At 39.5% G+C, this 12,391-nt stretch overlaps 1 protein-coding gene across 1 annotated transcript in view; it reads left to right on the top strand.

Annotated features, from left to right (window-relative positions):
- Window positions 1–12,391, top strand: part of LOC103777191 (transmembrane protein 132D-like) — a gene marked incomplete at its 5' end in the record, with an annotated part of 247,145 nt that overhangs the window by 208,587 nt on the left and 26,167 nt on the right.

The following is a 12,391-nucleotide window of genomic DNA, read 5'->3' as shown; positions in this document are numbered from 1 at the left end:
AATGCCTCTGAGAGCCTTTTTATTATTGAAATCCTGGGGTCAGGCTGGACTCTCAATAAAATTGCTGCTTCTTGAAGGCTTTCAGCTTGTATCAATATTAGTACTAAAAATTATAAGGAGTTCTGCATATTCCTACTCAGCTTGGTTAATGGTTAACACACACTAATGGTGGAAGGCAATGATCAGCAGAGGTGCTTGGGGGAGATACAGTAGGAGGTATTCCAGCATGGTGACAGAAATGTTGCCTTGTCTGCAGCAGCTTTTATCTTTCCACAAGCTCATCTGGGCTGTCACTTGAGAAGAGGAAACAAGAGGCATGGCTACAAATAAAAGTTAAAATGGAATTTTTTGCAACATAACCAGCATGTCACATAATGATTACAAACACTACAGGCCACCCCTCCAGCTGCTGGAAATCACTGTTATCCCATTAACTTTTGTGAACTGCACCATATTGAGGACTTGGCCTTTGTGAAATTTGCCTTAGTCTAAAGCTGACTGGATTGCTAAGCTTCCACCCTGGTATGTTAGCTCATTTTCATCTGGATTCAAGCAGCTGAGGGGAGTGTTTGGTGCCAAAGCAAGCCTCTCGGGGCCCCATTAGCTGAAAATGACTCTTCCTTGTGGACATTTTTTGCCTTTATAGGTAAAGATGAGTGTAGGTACTTGGTTGTTATTGTTGTATGGGAAACTATTGGAAGTTTGAGACATACCTGAAAGTTTGGTAACTTTGTGTCACAGAGGGAGTGACAACTTGGAGCAGAGTAATAGAAGAATAGAGCTGGATATAGGTTTAAATTATCTTTCTTGAGCTATCTCTAATGAGACTTTTTTTGTTGTTAAAAAAAAATTGCAATTTTTACATGCATTGGACTTGTTTTAAATTATTTCTTCATGGTAATTTCTTATATACAAGATGAACCCAAATAATGTTGAAGACCAGCATTTTTTATTTTTCCCTTTTGGAATCTACTCAGGGCTTCTGTTTATCTGCATAGGCACCATGTTGGTGTTTTCTAATTTAATGTTTCTTTCTGGCTTAATAAAGATTTTCTTTTTTTCTTCTATTAAGTCATTTTGGATGTGTTAAATCTGCCAAATACAGCAAACTCTTGGACTAAATCTAGGCTTAAAACCAGAGATAAATTATTTGGGGTCCTCGTGTTTGGAAGTCTTCACTCACCAACTCATTAATTAACTTTTTAGATTTTTAACAGAACTGGAAAAAAAATGAAAGCAAATATATCATCGGGAAGATATTTTTGACATCAGTTTTGTTTTCTAAAGTTTTAGTTTATCAGAATGATTTGGCACATTCGTTAGATATTTGTGTCATGGTTTTGTCTGATATAGATCTGCAAGAGTTTATAGTATGAAATGTGCTCAGCTCTAGCCCTGGCAAAGAGATCCAAGTGGTGGAACTGCTTGAGTGTATATCTGTCATTAATTGTAAGTATGTGAATATGCCAATAAACGCTTGTGTGTTTAATGTCATCTATCTATATACACCACTGCACAATGATGCTCAGGATAGGCTCTGTGTCAAAACAGGAGCTCCCTATTCACAGATCAAGACACCCTGGGCTTCTGCAAACCTCCTCCTGGAGTTCACTCCTCCCCAGAGGAAGGCAGATTTCAGCAGCCTTAAAATGAGTCTTTGTTTTAAAGTGAGCTTTTAATTGAAAACGTGTCTCTAAGTTTCCAGTTTACCTGCTCTGTTTCAGACCAAGCCTTATTCACAGACATCTTATCTAATGAAGATAAAGATATATAATTACTGGCCAGCCCTTAGCACGCAACAGTAATTAGAGTTTCTGTCCTCTGGGCACTAGAGCAGTGAATATAAAATGGAAGAAAACGTCTGCTTAAGATGCCCGCTGAAATATAAAGATTAAAATTACATTTCTTTGCATCTTTACTGTTGCTGTTTTTCAATGCATCTGTCATGTAGCATCTAACAGATTGATTACGTCTTCGTGGCTTAGCTTTTATTCCTGTTTTTTTGGTGTTGATTAATGCTGCTTCCAAGCTCATTTTCCTAGCTGAATGAGGATACCTCATTCTTCTTTTAGTTTCAGGGGCCCCGTTTATTACTTACTTCTTGTATCAAAGTCTTCAAAGAACTTTAAAGAGCTGGACCAAATTCTGCACTGATTTGTCTTCTGCCAAATTGCACTTACTTGAACTTGGTTGAGTAAGTTGGGACAGTCCATTGAAGCAGTTTATGTAAGTTATTTGGTCCACCATGACAGATTAACCACGCCAAAAAATGGAGGCATGTTGTAGGCTCTGTTTCACAAATGAGGAGTTGAGGCACAGAAAAGTTAAGCTGAACATTTCAAAGTGCTATAAAGAAGTTCTGAGCATTGAAGGAGATGGTAAAACTCCTGCTGACCTTGTGGAAAAAGGAGATTGGTGAGCAGGCTTTTTTGCAGAGTTCTTAATGTAGATCAAATTCTCAAGGAGATTTAAATCAAGAATGAGGAAAGAGGAAAAAGAATCAACTTTTAATCTTTCATTTTGAAAAGATATTCCCATTTCAAAATGGCCATTTTTTCAAGGCTCAACGAAGTCTAGAAGTCTCCAAAGCAACACTTTCCAATGGCTCTGTGTTTTCAGTTTGGTGAGTTAATTGAAAATCTGCATTTTAGTTGCCCTGAAATGAAAACCTTTACGTTCATTTTGTTTGATCAGTTAACTAAAAATTCCAATATATTCTCAGATTTGTCCAGAAGCCACTTGCCAGAAGTCACAGAATGAGTGGTGCCAACACTGGGAACAGGCTACAGCTCCTCTGGCCCTTTTTTGTGTCACACATTGTATTTTGTGGAGGACTCCATTCAAAATCTGTGTTAGCCAAAACTGCATACTTTTCTAACAAAAGACCTTTAGCTTGTTTCCTTCTAGAGCATCTTGTGCTTTTCTTCAGTGTCAAATATGCATGCAAATGGAGGCAGGCATCCTAACTTCTGTCTGTATTACAAGCAGACTCCTGAAAGGAGGGTTGTTGTTACTTCTGGTATCTTCTGCACAACTTTGCAGGACTTAGGGCAGAGCAGAGGGGCCGTGTCCCCCCTGCAGGAGCCAGGCAGGATGTCACAGCGTGGCCTCTTGCTCTCAATTCCCATTTCCCAGAGCTCCACAACCAGCTCTGGCTGTGGGACAAGTGCCTGGCATTTGTGCCTGTCCTTTGCAGAGGCTCCTCTTTCTGGCCTTGAATGTTTTATCCCTGCTTGCTCTTCACCAGGCAGCTGGAGAATGGTGAAGCCAGACTGCTCCAGCCACAGCTACAGGGTAGGGGGTTATTGCTCATCGAGCAAAGGCTTGGTAGCTGCTTTGTTCTGTTCACTTTGGACTCTGTTAAAGAGGATAACAAGGCACTTGTCAATTGGCAAAATATTACTGCAGACTAATAAATCTTTCAATAACACTTAGTGTGGTTTTATCAGTGGCAAAATAACTTATTTTTAATCAAGTGACAGACTTCACAAAAACTGAAGTGTCAGAGTATTTAAAATAGCCTGAAGCAGACAGTGTTTTAAAACATTAAACTTTTAGCAGCTGTTTCTTTTCTTCCTTACACTAGTGCACTTCAGGGAAAAGTTGAATTCTTCTAAAGTCAGTGGAATGACAGAATAAAAAATCAAAGGGAGAAGATAATCAAGTCCAGGATTTTATCTGCTCCGTAGTTTTGCTTTGGCAGTTCCAGTGCTGCAGATTTCACAACCATATTGCTAGTGGCACTCCATTTGATACTCTTTTTACAACACATTCTTGGGCATGTGTGATAACACAAGTTTTCAGTTACAGCTTTCAGCTGGAAAAGTCATGGGGCCCCAAAATGGAGCTACTGCAAAGATACACCAAAAAACTAACACAGGAGCGTATGAAGAATCCCAGTTTCCCTGTGGTCTCACAAGTTTAAGCCAAGCTAAGAGTGATTTGAGATGTATGTTATGGTTGATTGAGTCTAACAGGTCCAAAAGGGGAAGTCAACTATTCACCCTTTCCTGGGGCTTGCTCCAGTAAATCAGTGGAGGGAGAAGGACAGGAGGAGGAGGAAGATTCCTGCAGTGGGGACACAGCAAAACAGGAGAAGAGTGAGAAGAGTAAGCCCCTGTTTCAGAAGCAGTGATCTGTTAAACCAGCCAGCCAGAATGTGCAGTATCACATTCAGGTGAGGTTGTCACGTGGGTTTTGGTCACTCAGGGTTCAGAGGACCCAAATAGAAGGAAGAAACAGATGCAATCAGAAGAGTTCAAAGAAAACACTTTCCCATCAGCAAATGGGATTTTGTCTAAATTGAAGACTTGCATAGAATGTGGTTGTTTAGGGCTGAATTTTTAAAATGGGAAAATAAATCTCTGCTTTGAGGGTTCAGTGCAGATCAAGTTCATGCCATAGTTTTCCACAATATAATGTGCTTTCTCTCACCAGCTGAACTATCTTATTCCATCCCAAATAATCTTGATCTGGAAACAAACATTTAATTTAAGTCCGCAAATTGATGTTTTTATTCTCTGCAATGTCTAAACATTTCATTTTGATAGAAAATGATGAAATCATGTCATGCCATTTCAGCTTGGTTTCAGTATTCTTGACATCAGAATCTTTCTGAACTTTTCACCTTAGGATGAAGCAACAGGGAAAGAGAAAATACTTTTCCTGATCTCTTCTAGTAATCAGGAGACAGAACAAACTCAGAAAAATGGACTATCAAAAATAAAAGTTGTAATAATAACTGTTGAGTTCAGTCAATGTGCTGTTGATGTTGGTTATAAAGGGAGCAGGAGTGATATTAATCTCTCTCTGGTATGAAGAGCAGACATGGCAAAGATGAGTTCAGAATGTAGAACTGATGTAGCAGTCCCAAGTCTCCCAGCAATGAGCTGAAACTCTTCTAAAGCTGTTGAAGTTACTGGATTGGGCTCTATCATATTCTGCCAATTCATCATTCTGATGTGAATCTTGAGAAGTAACAAGGTTTTTGTGGAGTTATTTGCCTTTTTATAATCACCCATACTGGAAATCCCAGCACGACTGCTACAGTTGCTGTTGACTGCAGTTTCTTTATATTTATGAAAGGCTTATAAGATACAAAAGTTCCCTGTAACAGAAAAATCCGTATAATTATTGAATTGAGACTTCCTCAGAATTGTACAGAAGATACCCAGGAATCTGTCTCTGAGCATAGTGGGAAAGAAGATGTGTTTTTGTAGAGCCAGGGATGATAATCTCTTTTTGTGGGTATTTCTGTTCCTTTATTGGGAGGAATATGTCTATATCTATAAAAAGAATGAGGCTAAATCTAGTGAATATCCAAACAGTGATGCCAAAGGGGATCTGAGTGAGCAGATTTAATAATTTGCTGAACTCAAAAGGGGCTGATGAATGTCCCTAGTGTGTTAAACAATTGCTAAGGTGCAATTCTGTGACAGTTTAACTAAGATGGAACTGCCATCTCTGTCTTTCTGCCGGCCATGAGTGCAGCTGAGTGAAAATGAATCTTTTTTTCTTTCTTTTTTTTCCCTTTTTTGATGAATGAGCTGTCTGCCTGCTCATCTCCCTGCTCCCTGCCTGAGTTAATTTCAGATGCTCACGACGCTTGTGCCAGCACTGGGAAAGAAGCAACAGTGGAGTGGGAATCACTAGCTGAGGGTGAGAGGTGGCCAGGAGTGATTCTTTCTGTTGTGTATTTACTTAACTGACATGTGAAATCGTGGCTTTGCACAGACACTGCCATGCTCTCACATCATTAATCTGATGCCATCCCTGTAGGAGACTTATCCTGACCCTGTGCCTGTGAATCTTCCCAGTGAAGATGCTCGGGAACGATCCTGAAAAAGATCTTCCAAGTGGCTCACCTGTTTCTGAGTGTCAGATTTGTACAGTGAAAGATACCTGTGTAGGAATGTCAAAATCACCTTGCCTTCCTAAGGGGATTAGAGATCTTACTGGGTTTAGCTGCTTTCAAACCCCAACTCATTGTATGCTGAATCCCAGCATTGAGAAGTGCTCCATCATCTCAATGAAAGGAGATTGGCTGATTTCTAGAAAAAAAATGTGCTGAGGGAGCAGGGAACAGACAAACTGAATACAAGGGAAAATTAGTTCTGTTCTTTCTTCCACTGGGCTATGCCAGCAGTGCATTACTGAAGCACATGATGCTACCCTGGTAGAAATGAAAGCTAAATGAGGCTCAGATCACCCAATAGCACCTGTCTCTGAAACAGGAACGTGCATTAATCTTTATAAATTGTGATTCTTTCTCTTAAAATGTTCCCTTTAGCTTTAAAACCCTTTGTGTTCCTCAGTGCCAGTGTCCGTCTGCCACTTTCTTTCAGAAGATGTGGTATTTCTAGCTCTTCAGGCCTGCTCTAAGCCATCCTTCAGATCATGACACAAACCTCTGTGTTGCTTTGTTACCATGCAGTAAAAAGCTACAATATGCCATATAAATTACTGTCTTCTCAGCCTAGTTTAAGATTTTTCTGAACTTACCAGATACAGCATAGTAACTAAATGATTTTGGTTTTGCTTATCATTTGCAGGACTGTCCAGATACTGTATTAGCCATAGAAGGCATTAGTCTTATTCAAATAAATGTGTTGAGATATTTTCAGCTGATTTAAATTTGTTTAGATCCCATGACTGTATCAGACTATACTGATTAATACTAGCTGAAAATGAGGCTGGTGATCTGGAGTTAGTAGGGAGACTGCTGGTCAGATAGACATGAAATATCATAAATATTAGCTATGGAGTACTTGGAGATCTCCTAGATTTCTCAGAGGCAATTATAAGAACAAGGAGCTCATTTAAGATGTAAAGGGAAAAGAGGAGCCCAAAAGTGTTAGGAAGGCTAATTGCTCAGAAGGACATAATGAGCCTGGACTTCAATCCTGTCCAGTTTTCGTCGTGGGTAATGAAGGAAGTATGCTCTAGTGGTTAAACCTGGGTTGAGATTTTAGATTTTATAGATTCTAATAAGGGCTCAGACCACATTTGGTTTTCATTTCATTTGCCTCTGCCTTACTAAGACTGGATAATAATTGGAGAACCCCTTGGATGGGTTTTTGGGTGCAGGATTGAGATGTGCTGGTACAGTGTGGGCTCTGGCATCTGCTTTCATCAGTGTGCTATTGTGCTCTTCAGCACATCAGTTATTTGAGCTGCATCAGAATAGACACATAGCAAAGATGTATAATGGTTCTGAATTACCTTGACAGATAAAGAGCATTAATACTGAAGCCTTGAAAAATGCTGTGAGATCCTTACATAAAATGTACTATCCAAGCATCCTCAGTATGATTGTTAATTATGTACATAACCCTAACTAGGACAGAGTACAGCCTGTTTAGGAAGCACTCCTGGTAAATTTGGCATAGTCACAGCACATCGAAATTACTGGCATGACAAAATATTAGGAGCTGATTTAGAAATATTTTCAGAAATATTTCCAGATTTCTTATGTAACAGAGTCTGTGCAGGTCTGCTGACTGAAGATTTCTTCCCTTTTACCCATCCTCTGGACCATCTTGCATTACTTTCTAGGACCTTGTTGAGGCAAGCATGTAACCCTCTCTGCCTGGAGCTTGAAAGGCAAGGGCTTTGTACATCAGCCCACGGGCTAAGTGAACTTGCTCAGGCAAGGCAAGTTTCAGACCTTTGTGGCTGATCCACTGAAATAGGGGATTTTCAAATTATTTTTATATTCTGTTTTAAGCAGATAATCATGCTCAGTATTTACTAGACCAAGGGTGATGCATCTATGCCCATGGATTAAGTTTTCATGTCTCTTCCCTTCCATATCTTAACATATGCCATCATCTCAACTCAGTCTCATCTCTCACTCCTCCTGCAGTCCTGTAGTGACTCTCCAGCTGTCCCATACTGTCTCTTGCTGCTGCTCTTACTATTTTTCTATGCTTGTTCTGTCTTAAATATTTTTCTCTGTGTTTCTGCCCTTACTTATCCTTTGGGTTGCCAGGTTTTAGTCTTCTTGTATCAGTCACATCACTAACCTTCTCTGAAAGCTTTGAGAAATTCAAGTATCTAGTGGTATCCTAATGTCTCACAAGCACCATTGCTGCATGTCTAGATTCTGCAGTTCCTCATTTAAGATTTGCAGAAGTGCTCAGCTTCCACTTAGGGAGCTAGGTAAGCTTGGGCAGAGCAAATGTACCCTATGAAAGACTAATTCCTCCTTCTCCAGAGAGGTTTTAGGTACAACATAATAATTTCTTTTAAATTGCTATCCTTAAATAGCTCAGAATAAGTGTGTTTGGAGGCAGATATTTTGGCATTGTTTCGTTCTGTCAAGTGCAGTGTAGTCCTGGCTTGTGCTCTCAGCTCTTCCCCAGTTTTCCATGAAGACTCTTGGCTACCCATCTGCTTGTTTTCCTTGCCATTATTTATAAAATTGATGTAGTGCTTCTGAAGGATTTCCAAGAGCATAAGAAGGTAAACAAATAAATTGTATCTGAAAAGTGTTTTGAGATGTCAGAATACAAGGAGGTATCTGAGTCCAGTTTCTTATCAAAAATAGTTATCTGTAATAGTTCTTGTGCTTCACACATGCGACAGGATCTCATCTATTGCCTTTCTAAGACTGTGGGTGTTGTATTTGTAAGAGACACCAGTGCCATTATTTTTCCCACGTCAGCTACCCACAGAAATGCTGAACAACTTTCCTATTTCAGCCATACTTTGCAGCATCATTTTGTTTAACTGGTTATGGGATAAGAAGCCCGATTTCTGAAGCTATTTAGGCGTTCAAATCCAATTAATTTAATTGGGATTTAGAAACCTACAAAAACTGACCTTAATGGCTCTTCAATATTAGTTAGAAGTATAACTGCATTTAGAGCAGGTGAGTATTACAGAAAGCTGATGTTTTCTCCCAACTTATATAATCTCTTCCATATTTTAACTGCTAAAAATAACCTGATTATTTTCAAGCAGGTAATTATTTTGCAACTGTGAAGGGGTTTTGTTTTGAGTAAATTTAGGGCATCTTCTTTAGACTTCAGGATTTGAGTGCCTTCAGCAATTTCTTTTAGGATTTGTGAGCATGTGAAGAGCTGTTGTAGTGTTTGAGATTTTGTGCAGACCTGGAGCTGATACTAAAATGATACTTATGGACATGACGTTCCATTACATGCTCCATTTCATTCTACTCAAAGCCAGAGAGGGAGAAGTGAAACTTCAGTAATGAAGGAAAGTATCATTTGCCCTGGTGACTAGGCATCCAAAGGCACAATGAGTGTGTACTAAACATATTTTATGCATTGTCTGTAAGCATTAGATTAATTGCACTTGACTATCACTAAAAGAAAAAATCAGGGCCAGTCTCACAGGCCCATGTACAGTTTCTGCTAATGATGGGATCTCATTTCTGCCACTGGAAATCCAGAGTTAACCCAGTGTAGTTAATGGGATTGCTCTGCACTTTATTTGATGAAGAGAAGAGAAAGTCTTTTCCTCGTTGGGAGATTTTTCTTGTGTCTAAGCACAGCTCTCACCATCACTGGATGGTTTAGTTTGGCGTGAGCTTAATGCTGAAAGCAAAGCTCAGCCAGAGCCAATTTCAGCTGTTTCAGTGCCACAGCCATAAGTCAGCCCATGTTTCCTTGAAAGTTCTTCACACATTTTGATGATGCTGAGCTGAGTTTCAAGCTTGTAACAAATCTTGAAAGCAACTGTTTCCCTAGGGCTGAGAATTTCATCAGAAGAATTTCACACAGGCCTGCAGATGGGATAAGAAACAGCCCCTCTGGCAATGCAGTTTTAATACTGTACTAATTTTTGAAGACACCTTGACAAGTAGTTTTCCAAATTCTGCCCTTTGTTCCCAGGTTAAACAATGTGTGTGTCTAATCTCATCTCCTGCTCTCTTTCCCCTAAGTAGATTCAGCTGGGCTGCATTCATTGATATTTATTTCTTTGGAGCTCAGGCTGCCAGGAAGGCTGTCTGTAGGTATGAGTAACCTCCTCCTGTATGTTTTGGTATCCAGAGCTGACAGTTATCATCTGGTCTCCAGCAGGGCTAATTACTGCTGAGTTTTCTTCGTGGGCTGGTTGATTGTTTTATTGCTGTTGAGGTTCTCATAAAACTGAACACACAAAATGAGACATTAGATGTCATAAAGTGAGCCCATCCCAGAAAAAATGTAGAAAAGATAAATCATGGGGACATGAATGAGGGTGATCCCAGAAGCACATTAGCTGGAAGAGGAGTTCCTTCACTCAAGAGCACAGGAAACAATAAAGAAATAATCTATTGTTGTGCTGATGAAGGGGGGTTCCACAGTTTCCAGTATGTATCTGCAGATTTGGTAATAATTAGCTTTGTCTGGCTAATTATTAGCCAATATTTATTTGGTAATAATTAGCTTTGTCTGTCATTTACCCTATTTTTTTTTTAGTGAAAGGATCCAATGAAGGATTAGAAAACCACCTTGACTGTAGGCAGAGGTTTTCAATGTGATTTAAGGTTGCTGAGCTTGTGTAGTCTAATGGGAGCTGAGCACTCAACTTCAGGTTTCGTTGGCAAATACAATTCAAGAAATCAGTTTAAGCACATGATCAGGATATCTGAGCCATCCCTGGCCAGTCTGGCAGTAAGCAGGTGATGTCCACCAACTGAAAAGTAGACTAGTTAGTTAGTGGACTAACCAGTCCAGTTATCTGGAAGTGGAAAAGCCTTGTATCTTTTATTTCCTCTTTATGGCATGAGAGGAGTGCAGGTGAGCCTGAGCCAGGGGACCAAGACTGACCTGAGAATACTCAGAAGATACCCCCTGCTCATCAAAGAAGGAAAAGAAACAAACAAACAAAAAAACCTGCTGAGAATAATGCAGTTCTGCCTGCACTGGTATCATTGTTAAACAGAGACAAACTACTGAGAGTGATTTTGTTAGAAAGATACAAACCAGTATAAAATGAATGCCAGCTTCCTAGGGAGTGAGGCACCACCATGATCTCCTGCTGTCTAATTGTCTGCTCCACCAAACACTTATCTACCTAGCCTGGGGCTTTTTAGGGGTTACATTCTTTCATTTGGTAGAGTCGTATTTTTCCTTTTCACGTGAAATATAGCCTGAAATACAGAAAAGAGCAGTTTCTAATTAAACTCCTGCCTAAATCCATTACAGCTTCTGAAGTCATTGGGAAAGGGAGATGAAGGAACTGTGGTGATCCCAATATGTAAATATAGATGTAAAACTTTGTTTGGAGGGCTGGAGGTTAGAGGCCAGGTATGAAAACAGATAGAAAGCTTCTTGGTAGAAATTGAATCACTGCATTAGTTATCATGGATTTTCATAAAAATATAGTAATAATGCACATTCATGTTTCAGTTCATAAATGTGAAGTGACAGTCTATGAGTTAGCCACTGAAATTATATTGTAGACTCAAAAAAGAATAATAGAGGAAATTGAGAAAGCAGGAGAGAGAGTTGTAATAGAATCGGGCATTGGCATAAATATAAATCATGAAAGGGAGATTGATTTAATGAAAGAGATGAAAGTCAGAAACTCAAGGTGTTAAAAAGATCATCTGCTCATTTGATAAAGAATGCCTGAGGCTGCACAACTTTTAGCTGAAGCAGCCAGATTTACTTAAAGTAGATGAATTTAAAAATTGTACTAGTAATAACATATTACAAGGGGACACGCTTCTGCAGTACACACAGCCCAGCAAGGAGCTGTACAAAAGAAGCAGCTTACATTGATCCACTGGAAAATTATCTTTGCTCATAAATTTTGTCATAAGATTTACAAGTAGATATGAGAATGAGAAATTGTTGTAATCCAAAGAGCTTAAATAGAAAGAGTTACATGCTAGCCAGCTATGAGGATTTGGAAGAAAACATTCTTGGTGCTGTGGAAAGCACATTCTTGGTGGAGCTGGCAAGGCTACTTCTGTGGATGGCGTTTCCTGCATCAAAGCAGGTAGGACAGACACAGATGCCATGTGAGTGATGTCTCCATCTAAGTGTCTGCTCATGTGGAAAGATTTATTTTAGCTTGTGAAAGCCTTTCAGGATTCACACATATCCATTTAAGTGCAAAGAAACTAAAATCTCCCTTGTCTGCACGTCTGAGGGAAGAATGCTTAAAGTTCCAGATAACTGTGCTAAGATCTCCTCTCAGTATCTGAGGGTGATAGAACACCTTTTTTTTAGTACTACTTCATGCAAAAGACCGTGGAAGCCAACAAGTTTGAAGTGCAGCTTCTTCCCCAGCAGTCCTATAAGCGTGAATAACTACACACTGAGATTTTGCAGCAATCGTAGTTCTGTTTAAATATCACATCTTTAACTTCCCTTCTCCCTCCATTATATGGAGTGCTGCTTTTCAAACAAATAAAAAATAAAAAGATTAGGGA

Source organism: Merops nubicus, unplaced genomic scaffold (genome assembly GCF_000691845.1).
Source record: "Merops nubicus isolate BGI_N331 unplaced genomic scaffold, ASM69184v1 scaffold9277, whole genome shotgun sequence".
In the NCBI taxonomy this organism is placed as follows: domain Eukaryota; kingdom Metazoa; phylum Chordata; class Aves; order Coraciiformes; family Meropidae; genus Merops; species Merops nubicus.
Note: the sequence above shows the minus strand (reverse complement) of the source record. Positions and strands in the feature narration are given on the sequence as shown.